The sequence below is a fragment of the Loxodonta africana genome, chromosome 18 (genome assembly GCF_030014295.1).
Source record: "Loxodonta africana isolate mLoxAfr1 chromosome 18, mLoxAfr1.hap2, whole genome shotgun sequence".
Taxonomy (NCBI): domain Eukaryota; kingdom Metazoa; phylum Chordata; class Mammalia; order Proboscidea; family Elephantidae; genus Loxodonta; species Loxodonta africana.
In genome coordinates, this window is record NC_087359.1 from 58,680,727 (window position 1) to 58,695,676 (window position 14,950).

The 14,950-nt window shown below is 52.7% G+C and overlaps 1 pseudogene; it reads left to right on the plus strand.

Annotated features, from left to right (window-relative positions):
- The first annotated feature begins 1,059 nt into the window (after positions 1–1,059).
- Positions 1,060–8,174, plus strand: LOC135228017 (rho GTPase-activating protein 27-like; annotated as a pseudogene).
- Positions 8,175–14,950: the final 6,776 nt, after the last annotated feature.

Genomic DNA, 14,950 nt, shown 5'->3' on the forward strand with positions numbered 1-14,950 from the left:
TGGGAATGCTGGCAGATTTACAGTGAGGCTCTGTCCCCTTCCCCGATCCACTAGGAGCAGAGCTGGGGCAGCCTGGGAGTGGCGGGGACTTGGGTTCACTGCTGGAGAACTTTGGAGGGCCTTTGGGGTCGCTGTGAGTCGGAATCCACTCGACAGCTGTGGGTTTGATTTTTTTCGGGGGGGAGGGAGGTGTCACCGCACGGGTAGTCACTGTCACAGAGTCCATTTTCTAGGGGTCACTCTAATGGGGCATGTAGGCATTACAGGGCAGGATGGGAGCGGAGGTGGGAGCTAGAGGGCAGGGGCGGCTCGGTTCTGTCTAGGCGGGCCGGGCACCGTGTTCACGTATGCGGCGAGGCTGCTAGGTAGGGGAGGAGAAACCCAGAGAACCGGTTTCCCCGCCTTGGCAGATGCAGCCCTGCCGCCCTGACCCTGGGACTAAGCCGGACAGGGGTATCTCAGGGGCAGAGCAGACAGGGAGCCGCCCCCAGAGCCCGCGCCTAGGCCCTGACCCGCCAAGTTGCGTCCTCAGACTCCTGGCGGCAGGGGGCGCTGCAGGGCCGTCCGAGGGCTCCCTGCGGACTCCAGGAGGCGGGACCAGCGGGCAGCAGGAGCTGTAGGCAATGGACAGTTCTTTCCACCTTACAGACGGGGACACTGAGGCCCAGTCAGTTTTTAGGCAACTGTGCTGTCGATCACCCCAACTCTTTGAGCCCAGGCCTCCCTGGCAGTACAGCTGGAGCAGTATTACCCCAACCTTCCCACCACGGGACACAAGCGAGGCTCGAATCTCATAACCAACGCCACAGAATGAACGCGGTGTTGTTAGTCCGTCATGGAGTGTAAGAACCGGAGCCTTCGAGATTTTCTTGTTCGAGGCCCCCAATTGAGGGATAGGGAAACGGAGTCCCGGGCGCACAGGGTAAGTCCAGGACCTGGATTCGAACCCAGGCCTCCTCCCACCCCCTGCGGTGCTCTTCCCTGCTCCGCAGCCTTGACCTCCATGTCCTCCCCCACCCCGCCCCACCTTGCTGCCCTCAGGGAAGCGCCCAGGCGGCGATGGCGGCGGACGTCGAGGGGGACGTGTACCTGTTGGTGGAGCACCCCTTTGAGTACACCGCCAAGGATGGGCGCCGCGTCGCCATCCAGCCCAACGAGCGCTACCAGCTGCTGAGCCACAGTACGGAGCCCTGGTGGCACCTAAGGCGCGAGCCCGGCGGGCGCCCCTTCAATCTGCGCGCGCAGTGCGTGCGTGAGCTGTCGCCGCTCGGCGGCCCCGCTGCTGTCCGCCCCGCCAACGCCCCACGCGGGCCCACAGCCCAGAGCCGCTCGCCTACGACTACCGGTTCCTGAGCGCGCCGACGCCTTCGGACCCCGACGGCGCCCCCACCGAGCCACCGCGCCGCGCACGCTCCCTGTGCCGCCCAGCGCGACAAACTGTCGCCGGGCCTGCCTGCCTGTACCTGGGGCCCCCTGCGCCTGTGCGGCCCGCCCAGTCCCTGGACTACCTGGCTCCTGCCGCTGCGCCCCTGCCGGCGTCCTCGGGAGCGCGGGCAGCTTCAGGGCCTGCAGGTGGCGGGCTCCTGGGTGTGTCCGCGGTGCCTGGCGAGCAATGGCCCAGAAAACATCAGCAAGGCCATCCAGGACGTGCGTGGGCCCCCGCGGGAGGAGCGCCCGGACCAGGTGCGTTACCAGGCGAGGAGTAGGAGTGCAAGGAGACCCGCTTAGTGTGGGGCTTGACACCCAGTGTCCCCTGGATCAGTTCGTTCACACAGGGTACCGGGCCTCACCTTCCTCAGCCCCAAACCAGCATGGTACAGACTCACAATGCAGATGATGCATGTCCAAAATGCCAAAACTCTGGGAGGCCAAAGGTTTTTTGTAACTTGATTGGTGGCAAAAATTTGACTTGAACTGTTGCGATGTCATCGATTCCCAAACCAGTTGCCGTCGAGTGGATTCCCACTAATAGCGACCCCACAGGACAGCGTAGAAAACTGCCCCATAGGGTTTCCTAGGCTGTAATCTTTACGGAAACAGACTGTCACTTCTCTCCTCGAAGAGTGCCTGGTAGCTTTGAACCGCCCACGTTTTCCATTAGCTTTAGAGCGCTCAACCACTGAACCACCAGAGCTCCCTGCAAGCCCTGGATCATCTTTATTTATCCCACTTATGAATATTCATATTTTGCTGCGGAAATGCTGTTGTTAGCTTCACCTGAGTCAGCTCCAACTCCCAGAGACCCCATGTACAAACAGAACTGAAAGCGGCCTAGCCCTGTCACATCTTCAGTATTGTGGGTATGCTGCAGTCCGTTGTAGTGGCCACTGTGTATTTTTAGTGCTTTCAACCTAGGGGCTCGTCTTCCAGCACAGTGTTGGGCAACAGTCTGTTGTAATCCACAGGGCTTTCATTGGTAAAATTTTACAAGTAGATCGCCAGGCCTTCCTAGTCTTAGTCTGGAGGCTCCACTGAAACCTGTCCACCACAGCTGAATCTACTGATATCTGAAATACCAGTGGCATAGCTTCCAGCATCACAGCAACACACAAGCCACCAGTGTATGACAGACTGAGAAATGAATGGGGTGCAGAAATGCAACTGAGTGTAATTACAGGATGCTGCCCCAAGCCCAGCCAGAGCATTACATAGCACAGGGTGGGTGTATGTAAGACAGAGAAGAGATCGGGCCAGCTGAATTAAATAAGGGCTACATTTCAAGGCCCTGTGTGCTTGACCAGATCTAATTAGTCTCTGAATCTAAACCTAAGTACAGACCACCATATAACTTTTGCTGCTGGCGCCAGAAAACTACTTGTGATTAACAAACTAGGTGTTTAGACAAGATAAGGGGCAGCATTTCAAGGCTCTGTGTGCTTGACCAGCGATAAATTAGGGATAATCCTTCTGAGTTGTTTTTCAAGGCCTCACCAGGTGCAGACTGTGTTCAGTAAAGATCAACGAGGCCTGTGAATGACCTTTCACATGACACAAACATAAACAGGGACCTCTCGCCAGGACTGAAACCAAGATCCAAAGGCATCACGCATGCACAACATCCCAGAATAAGTCCTGTTTGACATCCCGTCAGCCTTTGTGACAGAGTCCATCTTAGTTCCAGCAACCTTTGCGAGGAAGTCCATCTTGAATTCTAACTGCGCCCGCATGTGATTTCCATAATCCCTCCCCTTCCCCGGAAACCCTGGTTGGCCAGTGGTTAAGTGCTACAGCTGCTAACTAAAGGGTTGGCAGTTCAAATCTGCCAGGCAGTCCTTGGAAACTCTATGGGGCAGTTCTACTATGGCCAATAGGGTCGCTATGAGTCGGAATCAACTGACGGCACTGGGTTTGGTTTTGTTGGTTTCTCCCCTTCCCCTAGAAATCTCCACCCATCTAATGAATAAAGTTAATACCTTTCTAATGCATTTATAAGCCCTAAGAAATCCTTTATCCAGTGAGCCTGGAGGCTAGCATAGGTGGAAACCCCTCTCCCTCTCTCCCTCGGGAGCCTTTTACTTTCTTTCTATCACTAATAAAGCTTTGTTCCTGTGGAACCTCTGAGCCTCTCGTGGGCATTCTTGGTCGGAAGAAGGTAAGAACCTCGGCAGGGCTTAGTCTCGAGCTGGGAAGCCTTGCCCTGTAACAGAATTTGGCAATCACAGCAGGACTGATTTTTTTCCTCAGACCCGGGTGTGGGGGCAGATAAGGAGACCTCCTAAACCATGACAGACAGACAAGCAACTGCCAGGACACCACCTGTCCTGTGTCCCTCCCTCTGGTGATTAGATCTCCATGCCTGCTCCTCTCATCTGAATTTCCATAAGAACAAAGGATATTTCTCTTCTGTCTCCACCTGACTGTTTGTTTTTCCTGAGCCTGAGAGTCCTGACGCCACGTTTATGGTGAGGGGCTTGGCCCCCAGATCTGGTAAACCTGGTAAAGCAGGCACACTTAATAGATACACTTCCCAGATTGAGTTGAAAAGCTGCCTGCCCTGACCTGCACAATCCAGGGAGTCTCAAGAGTGGAGTGATTCCCCTCGATGCAGACTTGGCTTCTGAGGTGAGGGAGCCACCCCAAGATCTGTTAGACCTGGTGTAGTCTGCAGTGAGGGGGGAATCACCCCAAGATCTGTTAGACTTGATATACTCTGCAGAACTGATAATTGACTCTCTTCTTTCTCTCAGTTTCCTCTCCATTTTATTTTCCTTTTGATTAAGTGCCAGCTGGTGGGTGTTACTCCTGGCGTTTTGCCACTTAGTGCATTTCTACTAGTTCAGGCCCATTATTGCATTTGTGATCGCAAAGAGGGACCCTTGGTGACTCTAGACTTTGGGCAGGTGTAAAAACGGCTGTCAATTTTGTCTATCTAGATGTTGTCTGGCTCTGGTTCGTGCACCCTGGTTCTGGGGAGTGGATGTAGACATCTCTATCTGTTTAGGCTGAGAGATTGAAGCACCCCCATCTGGTATTGGGGATAAGAGGCATCTGGAGGATGGCAGTGGAGATTCAGATATTCCTAGTAATGTGTTGGACCTCACTAAAACCATCCTCATTTCCCCTCTCCCTTTGTGGCTTGTCTGGTCCAAGCAGTCTCTGTTTGTCTGATGTGTGAACTTTACGAGACCTGGGCTCTCTGAAATGTTGAGACTGCAAGATTATCTCCATCACCTCTGTCTGTGTCTTATGTGTCATTTATATGTAATGTATAGAAATTAATTGGTGAAAAAAGTTCAGGTTAAATTAAAACATACTTACAGAGACTCCTGAGAACTTATTGTTTGAGCTGAAAAAAAAAAAAAGAGTTTCTCTCCCAGAGCTGACAAAATTTTTGGCTGCAAGACGAGAGAGAAATAAATTCCTATGGACTAAAAGAAAAAGCTAGGGGTATCAACTACCCATAAAAATAAAAAGGTGGGTCCCTGGGAATAGTTAATTAGATACAATGAAAAATCAAGAGCCCATACCAGGAGATTCACCCTAGGGTGCATTCTTAATCACTGACAATTCTTTTTTTATGATCAATTAAAGAAAAAGAAAGCTTCAGAAAAAGGAGGAAGTATAGTGTTAATTATCTCTCAGCTACTGAGACTGGCCTGCCAAGCATACTCTGAGATAAGGAAAAAGATTTACAGACCCAATTGTCAGGCAGCCTTCCTAACTGCTGTCTTGCAGGCTAAAGGCCACCCCACAAGAAAACAAACAAAAAAAAAAGGTAGGAGACCAAGGCCACAGGAGAGGAGAAAGCCCCTCACCCCTTTGGAAAGAGACCAGTGCAGCTGGTGTAGAAAATAATAAGAATAAGAATTTCGTCTTAAAGTAAAAGTAAGAGTTCCAAAAGTGTAAAAGGGGAAGAAATAAGTTATCTTTTCCCTTTCAAAAGTTTTATCTGTCTGACTAAAGTTTAACAGTTTAATTTATGAGATTTTGAAGAGTTTTAATGTTAACTAGCATATAAAACGAAGAATTAGGTTTCTCACTGTTAAAATCAGAAAACTTTCGTTGCTTACTGAGTTAAAGAGTTAATCTCTTCTTTGTGTAATTTGCTTCAAAGACAAAGGTTCCATCTGTTACTGGAATAAGATTCCTGAGTCTTGGCTCTGGAACCTGTGCACCTTTTTTTCTTCCAACCATTAGATGATAACAGAGGAATTTGCCATTTCAAGTGAGGCAGGAAGAAAGCAAATACCCCTAGAAACAGCCTCAGGCCAGAATGACAGCTGAAACTAGAAAACAAAACCTGAACTTGTGTCCACCATCTTTTAGCTTTAAAATATCAGTTGCATAAGTAGAAACAGAGTAGGCCCACTCTGACTGCTATTTATCAAAAAAAACAACTGGGGTCTTTTTGACCTCTAATTCCCTATAAGCCAACAGTGGGTACAGAATTTGACTGTATTAATAAAAAAAAAAAAATTAATAGAGGTAGGAATTCAGATCTAGGGAGGTGATGCTGGGGCGGTTGGTAGCAGTGCTCTGGCCCCAGCTGGAATCCCAAACTCAGAACTGGTAGCCACATACTGAGGAATGTTGACTTAGTGGAGTGTGTACAGTGGGGCTGAAGAAGATACGAGAAGAAGAGGCCAGAACTGGGAGGAAGAAGAGGCCAGAACTGGGAGGTGGGTAGGGGTAGCCAGGGTAGGAAAGGGTGGGGGAGAATAGCATGGCTGTCTACAACATACGAGGGGCTCCATGCGTCAAGGAAAGCGAATGCTCTGAGGGTCCCTGGTGGCCGTGAGGGGAGTTAACCAGGGTAAGGAAAGGAAAAAGCTTCCTCTCTGTCTGGGGGTCTTCTGGCCTGGCTTGCTGGGAGGGCATTTCGGGTCCCTCTCCCACTCTGGGAGGACCCCCAGCTCTGAGGATGTATGATTCCAGTCTGTAGATTGGCCCCCCGAGGAGGAAAGTGAGAGCTGCAGCGCTGACTTCGGATCGAGTGAGCGCCTGGGAAGCTGGCTGAAGAACCCTTTTGTAGATCTGTGATATGAATGCCCCAGCTTAGGCATTAAGCTGCCAAGGTAGTTTCTAAAACAACTTTACTACCTGTAAGATGTTTTCTTTAAAAATAGTGATAAAAAGAATTAAAGTTAGGAGCCGGAAGATGTGTTTCATTGACATGGATCAATGGGAACTTAATTTGGGGGCTAGGTGTTTGATTATTTAGTTCACCCCAAAGCTGCAAAGTGTTTTGATTTGAAGAGAAGAAGGTAGAGAAAGAGGAGGCCATTCCCTTCTGAAAAAGTATTTGAAGGTTTTTCTGAGTAAAATAATTATTTTAATTGATTTAAAGAGAACCCAGTGAAGGGAACTTCAGGTTTATCCAAGACTGGGCTTTAAGAAGTCTACCTTCCTAAATCACATTGATTCAGGGTAGGGTTACACACCCGATTACTGTAATTAACGTCAGTAAGTTGTACACCTGTAAAAAGTTGAACTGGCAGAAGTTGTGTTATGGATGTATTTACAACAATGACAAAAACAAGAAGAAGAAGAAAGAGGAGCTGCTGAGGCTGCTTCTGTACAGCCAAAAACCTCAGGGAATTTGGTTTCTTGGTTTGGAGGTTTAGGGTCATGTTTTCATGGGACATCCTAGTTAATTGGCCTAATAGCATATTTAGTGCTCTGTTGTTCTTCCTAGTTCACTGCATACTGCCCGGGGTCTTAAACTCTTGCAAGCAGCCATCCAAGGCACAACAATTGGTCTCCACTCACCTGGAGCAACAGAGGAAGAAGGAGAGTCAGGAATAGGAGGAGGATATGGAATGTGTGGCTAATTGCCTCCATTTTCTGCCTCCTTTGCTGGGACACCAGAAGGACTGGATGATGCCTGGCTACCATTACTGAAGAGTTTGATCAAAGATTCTGCAGAAGAATCCTGATCCAAAGGGGGAAGATGCAGAACAGCATTTCAAATTCTCAGGGACTCTAGACTTTCTGGAGCCATGGAGGCTGGATGAACCCTGAAACTATTGCCCTGAGATAATCTTTAAATGTTGAACAAAAAATGTCCCCTGAGTCTCCTAAAACCGAAGAGTAGTTCAGCATAAATAGTAAAAAAGGGCCTGCCTTGACCATTATGCTTGTATAAGAACTACCTATATGGAATCAAGTTGACAACAGCAAGTTGAAAGATTAGATAGGAACCTTAGGGTGCAGTGAGGTAAAGTTAATAAGGGAGGAACAACTCAGAAAAGGAGGGTGAGAATGGTTGCACAACTTGAAGAATATAATCAGTGTCACTAAATGGTACATGTAGAAAGTGTTGGATTAGTTTATCCTTTGCAGTGTGTACTCTCAACAACAAATTTGGAAGGAAAAAAGTCTAGCTTCCTGTTAAATATAAGAGGAAGGGATTCAACGCCGGTGCTAAAGATTTCAGAAGCCTGAATAAAACAAAAGATCCCCCCTTATGAGACCAATCTTGAAGTCGGTTCAATTTTAAAACCATGACTATGTGCCAAGCCATATGCTAGGCACTGGGAATAACACCATAAAGCCTCCCTCTCTCGGAGTTTACATGCTAGGGGTCGTGCTAGCAAATAAACAAGAAAATAAAAGATTATAAGGAGAGCTATAAAGGAAACAAATGGGTGTTGGTTACAGTATTTCAAGAGAAGCCTTTAACATGCTGACTTTAACATCCTTCTCCTCCCTTGTAGGCAAAGGTGGACCTCTGAAAAGTGGGGTTGTTACTTTTTCTGTATTAATGGCCTTGTTGAGTCAAAGTGGGTTGGGCAAGTTTTTCCATGCCAATGTAAAGTGCTGTGCACTCGGATTCAGTCCCTCACTCTCAGACCAAACTGCCCACTCCCTAAGGCCTTCCTACAGAAAGTTTGGCGTCCTCACTGGCTAGTGGTACCCTCTACCTGATAGAGTGGTGAGTTAATAACCAAATATGGAACAAAGAGGATACGGAGAGTTGAGGAAACAGCAGCCTTTTAGAGTAAAATAGCTTTAATGTGTGTTCCCTCCCTTCCTGGCCGCACTAAATAGCGTTCATTTTGCAGGTCAGGTGCTTTTCTTGAAAGCAGTTCCGCCACAGAGTGGAAGAATGTCTCGATTTCAGTTTGGAGGAAGAAGAGGTCTGGCTGCCAGAAACTGACTAGCACTTTTGACTGTGCAGAGAGGCTGGTGAAGCTCTCTGTCCCTGAAGCTGGAAGCTGAGGGCAGGGAGGGGGGACAGAAAGAGCCCTAACCCTCCCCTGCTTTGAGGGGAAGGGTGAGGGAGGGGACGTGAAATCCTGCCAGCTCTGCAGGAGAAGGGAAGCCTGGGCCGCAGTAATTCTAGGAAAAGGGCTCGCCATAGTGGCTTGGGCCTGGTCTCTGACGCACCTCAATAAAGGTGGTGCGTAAACAAAGGTGTCATCATAAATAAAGGGTGGGGCGCGCGGTGGGTAACCGTGCGCGTGCGTCTCAGTCGGTCATAACGGTTCGGCTCCGGCTAAGAGCGCGGCGCCCCGTACCCTCCGCGTGTCATGTCCCGGTTTCGCTTCTGGGACCCACGGGTCCTCCTCATGCTGCAACTACTGTGGCTGCTGGTCCAGGCGCCACCTGTTCCAAGGTGGGCCCGGAACCTAGTCCGGCTGAACTCTGACCCCCCAGGGCTGACCGAACCCCGGTCTTTGCCCTCCCCTGATTTCCCACCCGAATCGCCAGTCCAGCAAGGGGCCCCAACACGGCTTCCAGAGGCCCCTAAGGTAGAAGAGCGTTTTCCTACAGAGCAGGAGACCCCAGTTCACACTCCAGAGGCACCTGAGGAGAATGAACCTTCTCTAGCCCAGCAGGAGGCCCAGATTCAGCCTCTAACGCCACCTAATGCGGTTATACCTCAGACTTCAGGGCCTCATGAGGTGAGTCTTCGACCTCCAGGTCAGAATCAAACTCATAATTCAACCTTGCCCAATATCACAGTTCAACCAGTGGATATGGAGCTTACCTTAACCCCAGAGCGTATGAAGGAGGTTCAATCATGTCCAACTCAGCAGGAGGCCCCAGCACAGCCTCCAAAGCCTCCCCAGGAGGTTAAACCTTCTTCAAGCCAGCAGGAGGCCCCAGCTCAGCCTCCAACGCCATCCGAGGAGGTCGAAGCTTCTCCAGCACAGCAGGAGGCTCCAGCTCCACCTCCAGAGCTACCTGAGGAGTTTGAAATTGAGCCTTCTCCAGGCCTGCAGGAAGCCCCAGCTCACCCTCCAAAGCCTCTAGAGGAAGGTAAACCTTCCCCAGTCCAGGGAGAAGCCCCAGTTCAGCCTCCAAAGCCCTCTGAGGAGGTCGAACCTTCTCCAGGTCAGCAGGATGCCCCAGTGCAGCCTCCAAATGCTACTGAAGAAGTTGAAGCTTCTCCCACCCAGGAGGAGGCCCCAGCTCTGCCTCCACAGAGCCCAGAGGAGGTTGCCTCTTCTTCAGTCCAGCAGGAAGTCCCAGCGCAGCCTCCAATGCTTCCACAGGAGGTTAAACCTTCTCCAACCCAGCAGCAGACCCCAGCTCAGACTCCAGAGACCCCCGAGGAAGTTGAACCTTCCCCAGTCCAGCAGGAAGCCCCAGCACTACCTCCAAAGCCTCTACAGGAAGGTGGAACTTCTCCAGTCCAGCAGGAGTCCCCAGCTCTGCCTCCAGAGCCATCTGACGAGGTTGAGCCTTCTCCAATGCAGCAGGAAGCCATAGCCCAGTCTCTGAAGCCTCCCCAGGAGGTTAAACCTTCAATACATGAGGAGACCCCAGGTCTGCCACCAGAGCAACCTGAGGAGTTTGAGGCTTCTCCAGTGCAGCAGGAAGCTCCAGCTCAGCCTCCAAAGCCCTCTGAGGGAGTCCAACCTCCTCCAGCCCAGCAGGAAATCCCAGCACAGCCTCCAAAGCCCTCTGAGGAGGTTGAAGCTCCTCCAGTCCAGCAGGAGGCTCCAGCTCAGCTTCCAAAGCCCTCTGAGGAGGTTGAAGCTCCTCCAGCCCAGCAGGAGGCTCCAGCTCACCCTGCAAAGCCTTCCCATGAGGTTGAACCTTCTCCAGGCCATCAGGAGGCTGCAGCTCAGCCTCCAAAGCCCTCCGAAGGAGTCAAACCTCCTCCAAACGAGCAGGAAGTCGCAGCTCAGCCTCCAAAGCCCTCTGAGGAGTTTGAAGCTCCTCCAGTCCAGCAGGAGGCTCCAGCTCAGCTTCCCAAGCCCTCTGAGGAGGTTGAAGCTCCTCCAGTCCAGCAGGAGGCTCCAGCTCAGCTTCCCAAGCCCTCTGAGGAGGTTGAAGCTCCTCCAGTCCAGCAGGAAGCTCCAGCTCACCTTCCAAAGCCTCCCCAGGAGGCTGAACCTTATCCAGGCCATCAGGAGGCTGCAGCTCAGCCTCCAAAGCCCTCTGAGGGAGTCGAACCTCCTCCAACCCAGCAGGAAGCTGCAGCTCAGCCTCCACAGCCCTCTGAGGAAGTTCAACCTCCTCCAGTCCAGCAGGAGGCTCCAGCTCAGCCTCCAAAGCCCTCTGAGGGAGTCAAACCTCCAAACCAGCAGGAAGCTGCAGCACAGCCTCCAAATCCCTCTGAGGAGGTTGAACCTTACCCAGTTCAGCAGGAGGCTCCAGCTCAGCCTCCAAAGCCCTCTGAGGAGGATGAACCTTACCCAGTTCAGCAGGAAGCTCCAGCTCACCTTCCAAAGCCTCCCCATGACATTGAACCTTCTCCAGGCCATCAGAATGCTGTCCCTCAGCCTCCAAAGCCCTCTGAGCAAGTGGAACTTTCTCCAGTCCAGGAGGAAGCCCCAGCAGAGCCTCTGAAGCCCTCTGCGGAAGTTGAACCTCCTCCACTCCAGCAGGAGGCTCCAGCTCAGCCTCCAAAGCCCTCTGAGGGAGTCAAACCTCCTCCAACCCAGCAGGAAGCTGCAGCTCAGCCTCCAAAGCCTCCCCATGAGGTTGAACCTTCTCCAGGCCATCAGGAGGCTCCTGCTCAGCCTCCAAAGCCCTCTGAGGGAGTCGAACCTCCTCTAACCGAGCAGGAAGCCCCAGCTCAGCCTCCAAAGCCCTCTGAGGAAGTGGAACCTTGTCCAGTTCAGCCGGAGGCTCCAGCTCAGCCTCCAAAGCCCTCTGAGGAGATCGAACCTCCTCCAGTTCATCAGCAAGCTCCAGCTCACCTTCCAAAGCCTCCCCATGAGGTCGAACCTTCTCCAGGCCATCAGGAGGCTCCAGCTCAGCCTCCAAAGCCCTCTGAAGAAGTTGAACTTTCTCCAGTCCAGGAGGAAGCCCCAGTACAGCCTCTGAAGCCCTCTGAGGAAGCTGAACCCCCTCCAGTTCAGCAGGAGGCTCCAGCTCACCCTCCAAAGCTTTCCCATGAGGCTGAACCTTCTCCAGGCCATCAGGAGGCTCCTGCTCAGCCTCCAAAGCCCCCTGAGGGAGTCGAACCTCCTCCAGCCCAGCAGGAAGCTGCAGCACAGCCTCCAAAGCCCTCTGAGGAGGTTGAACCTTACCCAGTTCAGCAGGAAGCTCCAGCTCAGCCTCCAAAGCCCTCTGAGGAGGTTGAACCTCCTCCAGTTCAGCAGGAAGCTCCAGCTCACCTTCCAAAGCCTCCCCATGACATTGAACCTTCTCCAGGCCATCAGAACGCTGCCCCTCAGCCTCCAAAGCCCTCTGAGCAAGTGGAACTTTCTCCAGTCCAGGAGGAAGCCCCATCACAGCCTCCGAAACCCTCTGAGGAAGTTGAACCCCCTCCAGTCCAGCAGGAGGCTCCAGCTCATCCTCCAAGGCCTTCCCATGAGGTTGAACTTTCTCCAGGCCACCAGGAGGCTCCTGCTCAGCCTCCAAAGCCCTCTGAGGGAGTCGAACCTCCTCCAACCCAGCAGGAAGGCGCGGCTCAGCCTCCAAAGCCCTCTGAGGAGGTTGAACCTTACCCAGTTCAGCAGGAGGCTCCAGCTCAGCTTCCAAAGCCCTCTGAGGAGGTTGAAGCTCCTCCAGTCCAGCAGGAAGCTCCAGCTCACCTTCCAAAGCCTCCCCATGAGGTTGAACCTTCTCCAAGCCATCAGGAGACTCCAACTCAGCCTCCAAAGCCCTCTGAGGAAGTTGAACTTTCTCCAGGCCAGGAGGAAGTCCCAGCATGGCCTCCAAGGCCCTCTGAGGAAGTTGAACCCCCTCCAGTCCAGCAGGAGGCTCCACCTCACCCTGCAACGCCTTCCCATGAGGTTGAACCTTCCTCAGGCCATCAGGAGGCTCCAGCTCAGCCTCCAAAGCCCTCTGAAGGAGTTCAACCTCCTCCAACCCAGCAGGAAGGCACAGCTCAGCCTCCAATGCCCTCTGAGGAGGTTGAACCTCTTCCAGTTCAGCAGGAAGCTGAAGTTCACCTTCCAAAGCCTCCTCATGAGGTTGAACCTTCTCCAGGCCATCAGGAGGCTCCTGCTCAGCCTCCAAAGCCCTCTGAGGGACTTGAACCTCCTCCAACCCAGCAGGAAGTCACAGTTCAGCCTGCAAAACCCTCTGAGGAGGTTGAACCTTACCCAGTTCAACAGGAGGCTCCAGCTCAGCCTCCAAAGCCCTCTGAGGGAGTGGAACCTCCACCAAGCAAGCAGGAAGCTGCAGCTCAGCCTCTAAAGCCCTCTGAGGAAGTTGAACTTTGTCCAGTTCAGCAGGAGGCTCCAGCTCACCCTCCAAAGCCTTCCCATGAGGTTGAACCTTCTACAGGCCATCAGGAGGCTCCAGCTCAGCCTCCAAAGCCCTCTGAGGAGATTGAACCTCCTCCAGTTCAGCAGGAAGCTCCAGCTCACCTTCCAAAGCCTCCCCATGAGGCTGAGCCTTCTCCAGGCCATCAGGAGGCTCCAGCTCAGCCTCCAAGGCCCTCTGAGGAAGTTGAACTTTCTTCAGTCCAGGAGGAAGCCCCATCACAGCCTCCAAAGCCCTCTGAGGAAGTTGAAGCTCCTCCAGTCCAGGAGGAAGCCTCAGTACAGCCTCTGAAGCCCTCTGAGGAAGTTGAACCCCCTCCAGTTCAGCAGGAGGCTCCAGCTCACCCTCCAAAGCCTCCCCATGAGGTTGAACCTTCTCCAGGCCATCAGGAGGCTCCTGCTCAGCCTCCAAAGCCCTCTGAGGGAGTCAAACCTCCTCCAACTGAGCAGGAAGCTGCAGCTCAGCCTCCAAAGCCCTCTGAGGAGGTTGAACCTCACCCAGTTCAGCAGGAGGCTCCAGCTCAGCCTCCAAAGCCCTCTGAGGAGGTTGAACCTTACCCAGTTCAGCAGGAAGCTCCAACTCACCTTCCAAAGCCTCCCCACGAGGTTGAGCCTTCTCCAGGCCATCAGGAGGCTCCAGCTCAACCTCCAAAGCCCTCAGAGGAAGTAGAACTTTCTCCAGTCCAGGAGGAAGCCCCAGTACAGCCTCCGAAACACTCTGAGGAAGTTGAACCTCCTCCACTCCAGCAGGAGGCTCCAGGTCAGCCTCCAAATCGTCCCCAAGAGGTCGAACCTCCAACTGAGCAAGAGGCCCCAGTTCCACCTCCAGAGCTCCCTGAGCAGGCTGAACCTTCTCCAGTGCAGCAGGAAGTCCTAGCACAGCCTCAAAAGCCCTCTGAGAGTATTGAACCTTCTCCAAACCAGCAGGAATTTCCAGCTGAGCCTCCAAGGCCCCTCGAAGAAATTCAACCTCCAACAGAACAGGAGGCCCCAGCTCCGCCTCCAGAGCTCCCCGAGGAGGGTGAACCTTCTCCAGTGCAGCAGGAAGCCCCAGCACAGCCCCCAAAACCTCACCAAGAGGTTAAACCTCCAACCCAACAGGAGGCTCCAGCTTCCCTTCCAGAGCTCCCTGAGGAGGATGAACCTTCTCCAGGCCAACAGGAGGTACCAGCACAGCCATCAAAGTCTCCCCAGGAGGTTAAACCTTCTCCAGCCCAACAGGAGGCTCCAGCTCAGCCTCCAGAGACCCCTGAGGGGGTTAAACCTTCTCCAGTCCAGGAGGAAGCCCCAGCACAGCCTCCAAAACCTCCCCAGGTGGTTAAACCTCCAATACATCATGAAGCCCAGGCACAACCTCCAAAGCCCTCTGAAGGTATTGCACCTTTTCTAACCCAGCAGCAGTTTCCAGCTGTGCCTTCAAGACCCTCCGAAGAAATTAAACCTTCTTCAACCCAGGAGGCAGCTCCTGCTCAGGCTACAAAGCCCCTTGAGGAAGCTGGACCTTCTCCAGTACAGCAGGGAGACACACATCAGCCTCCACAGCTCCCTGAAGAGGTGGAACCTTCTCCACTCCAGCAGGAGGCCCCAGCTAAACCTCCAGAGCCTCCTACTGAGGTTATAACTCAAACTACCACAAATCATGAAGTTCCACCACCAGGTCAGAATCAACCTTACCTTTCAAACTTGCCCACTGTTACAGTTAAACCTGCTGATCTGCAGCTTACCTTAACTCCAGAACCCACTAAGGAGGTTCAGTCATGTCCAACCCAGCAAGAGGTCCCAGCTCAGCCTCCGGAGACTCCTGAAAAGGTGCAACCTTCCTCAGTTCAACCTCCTGA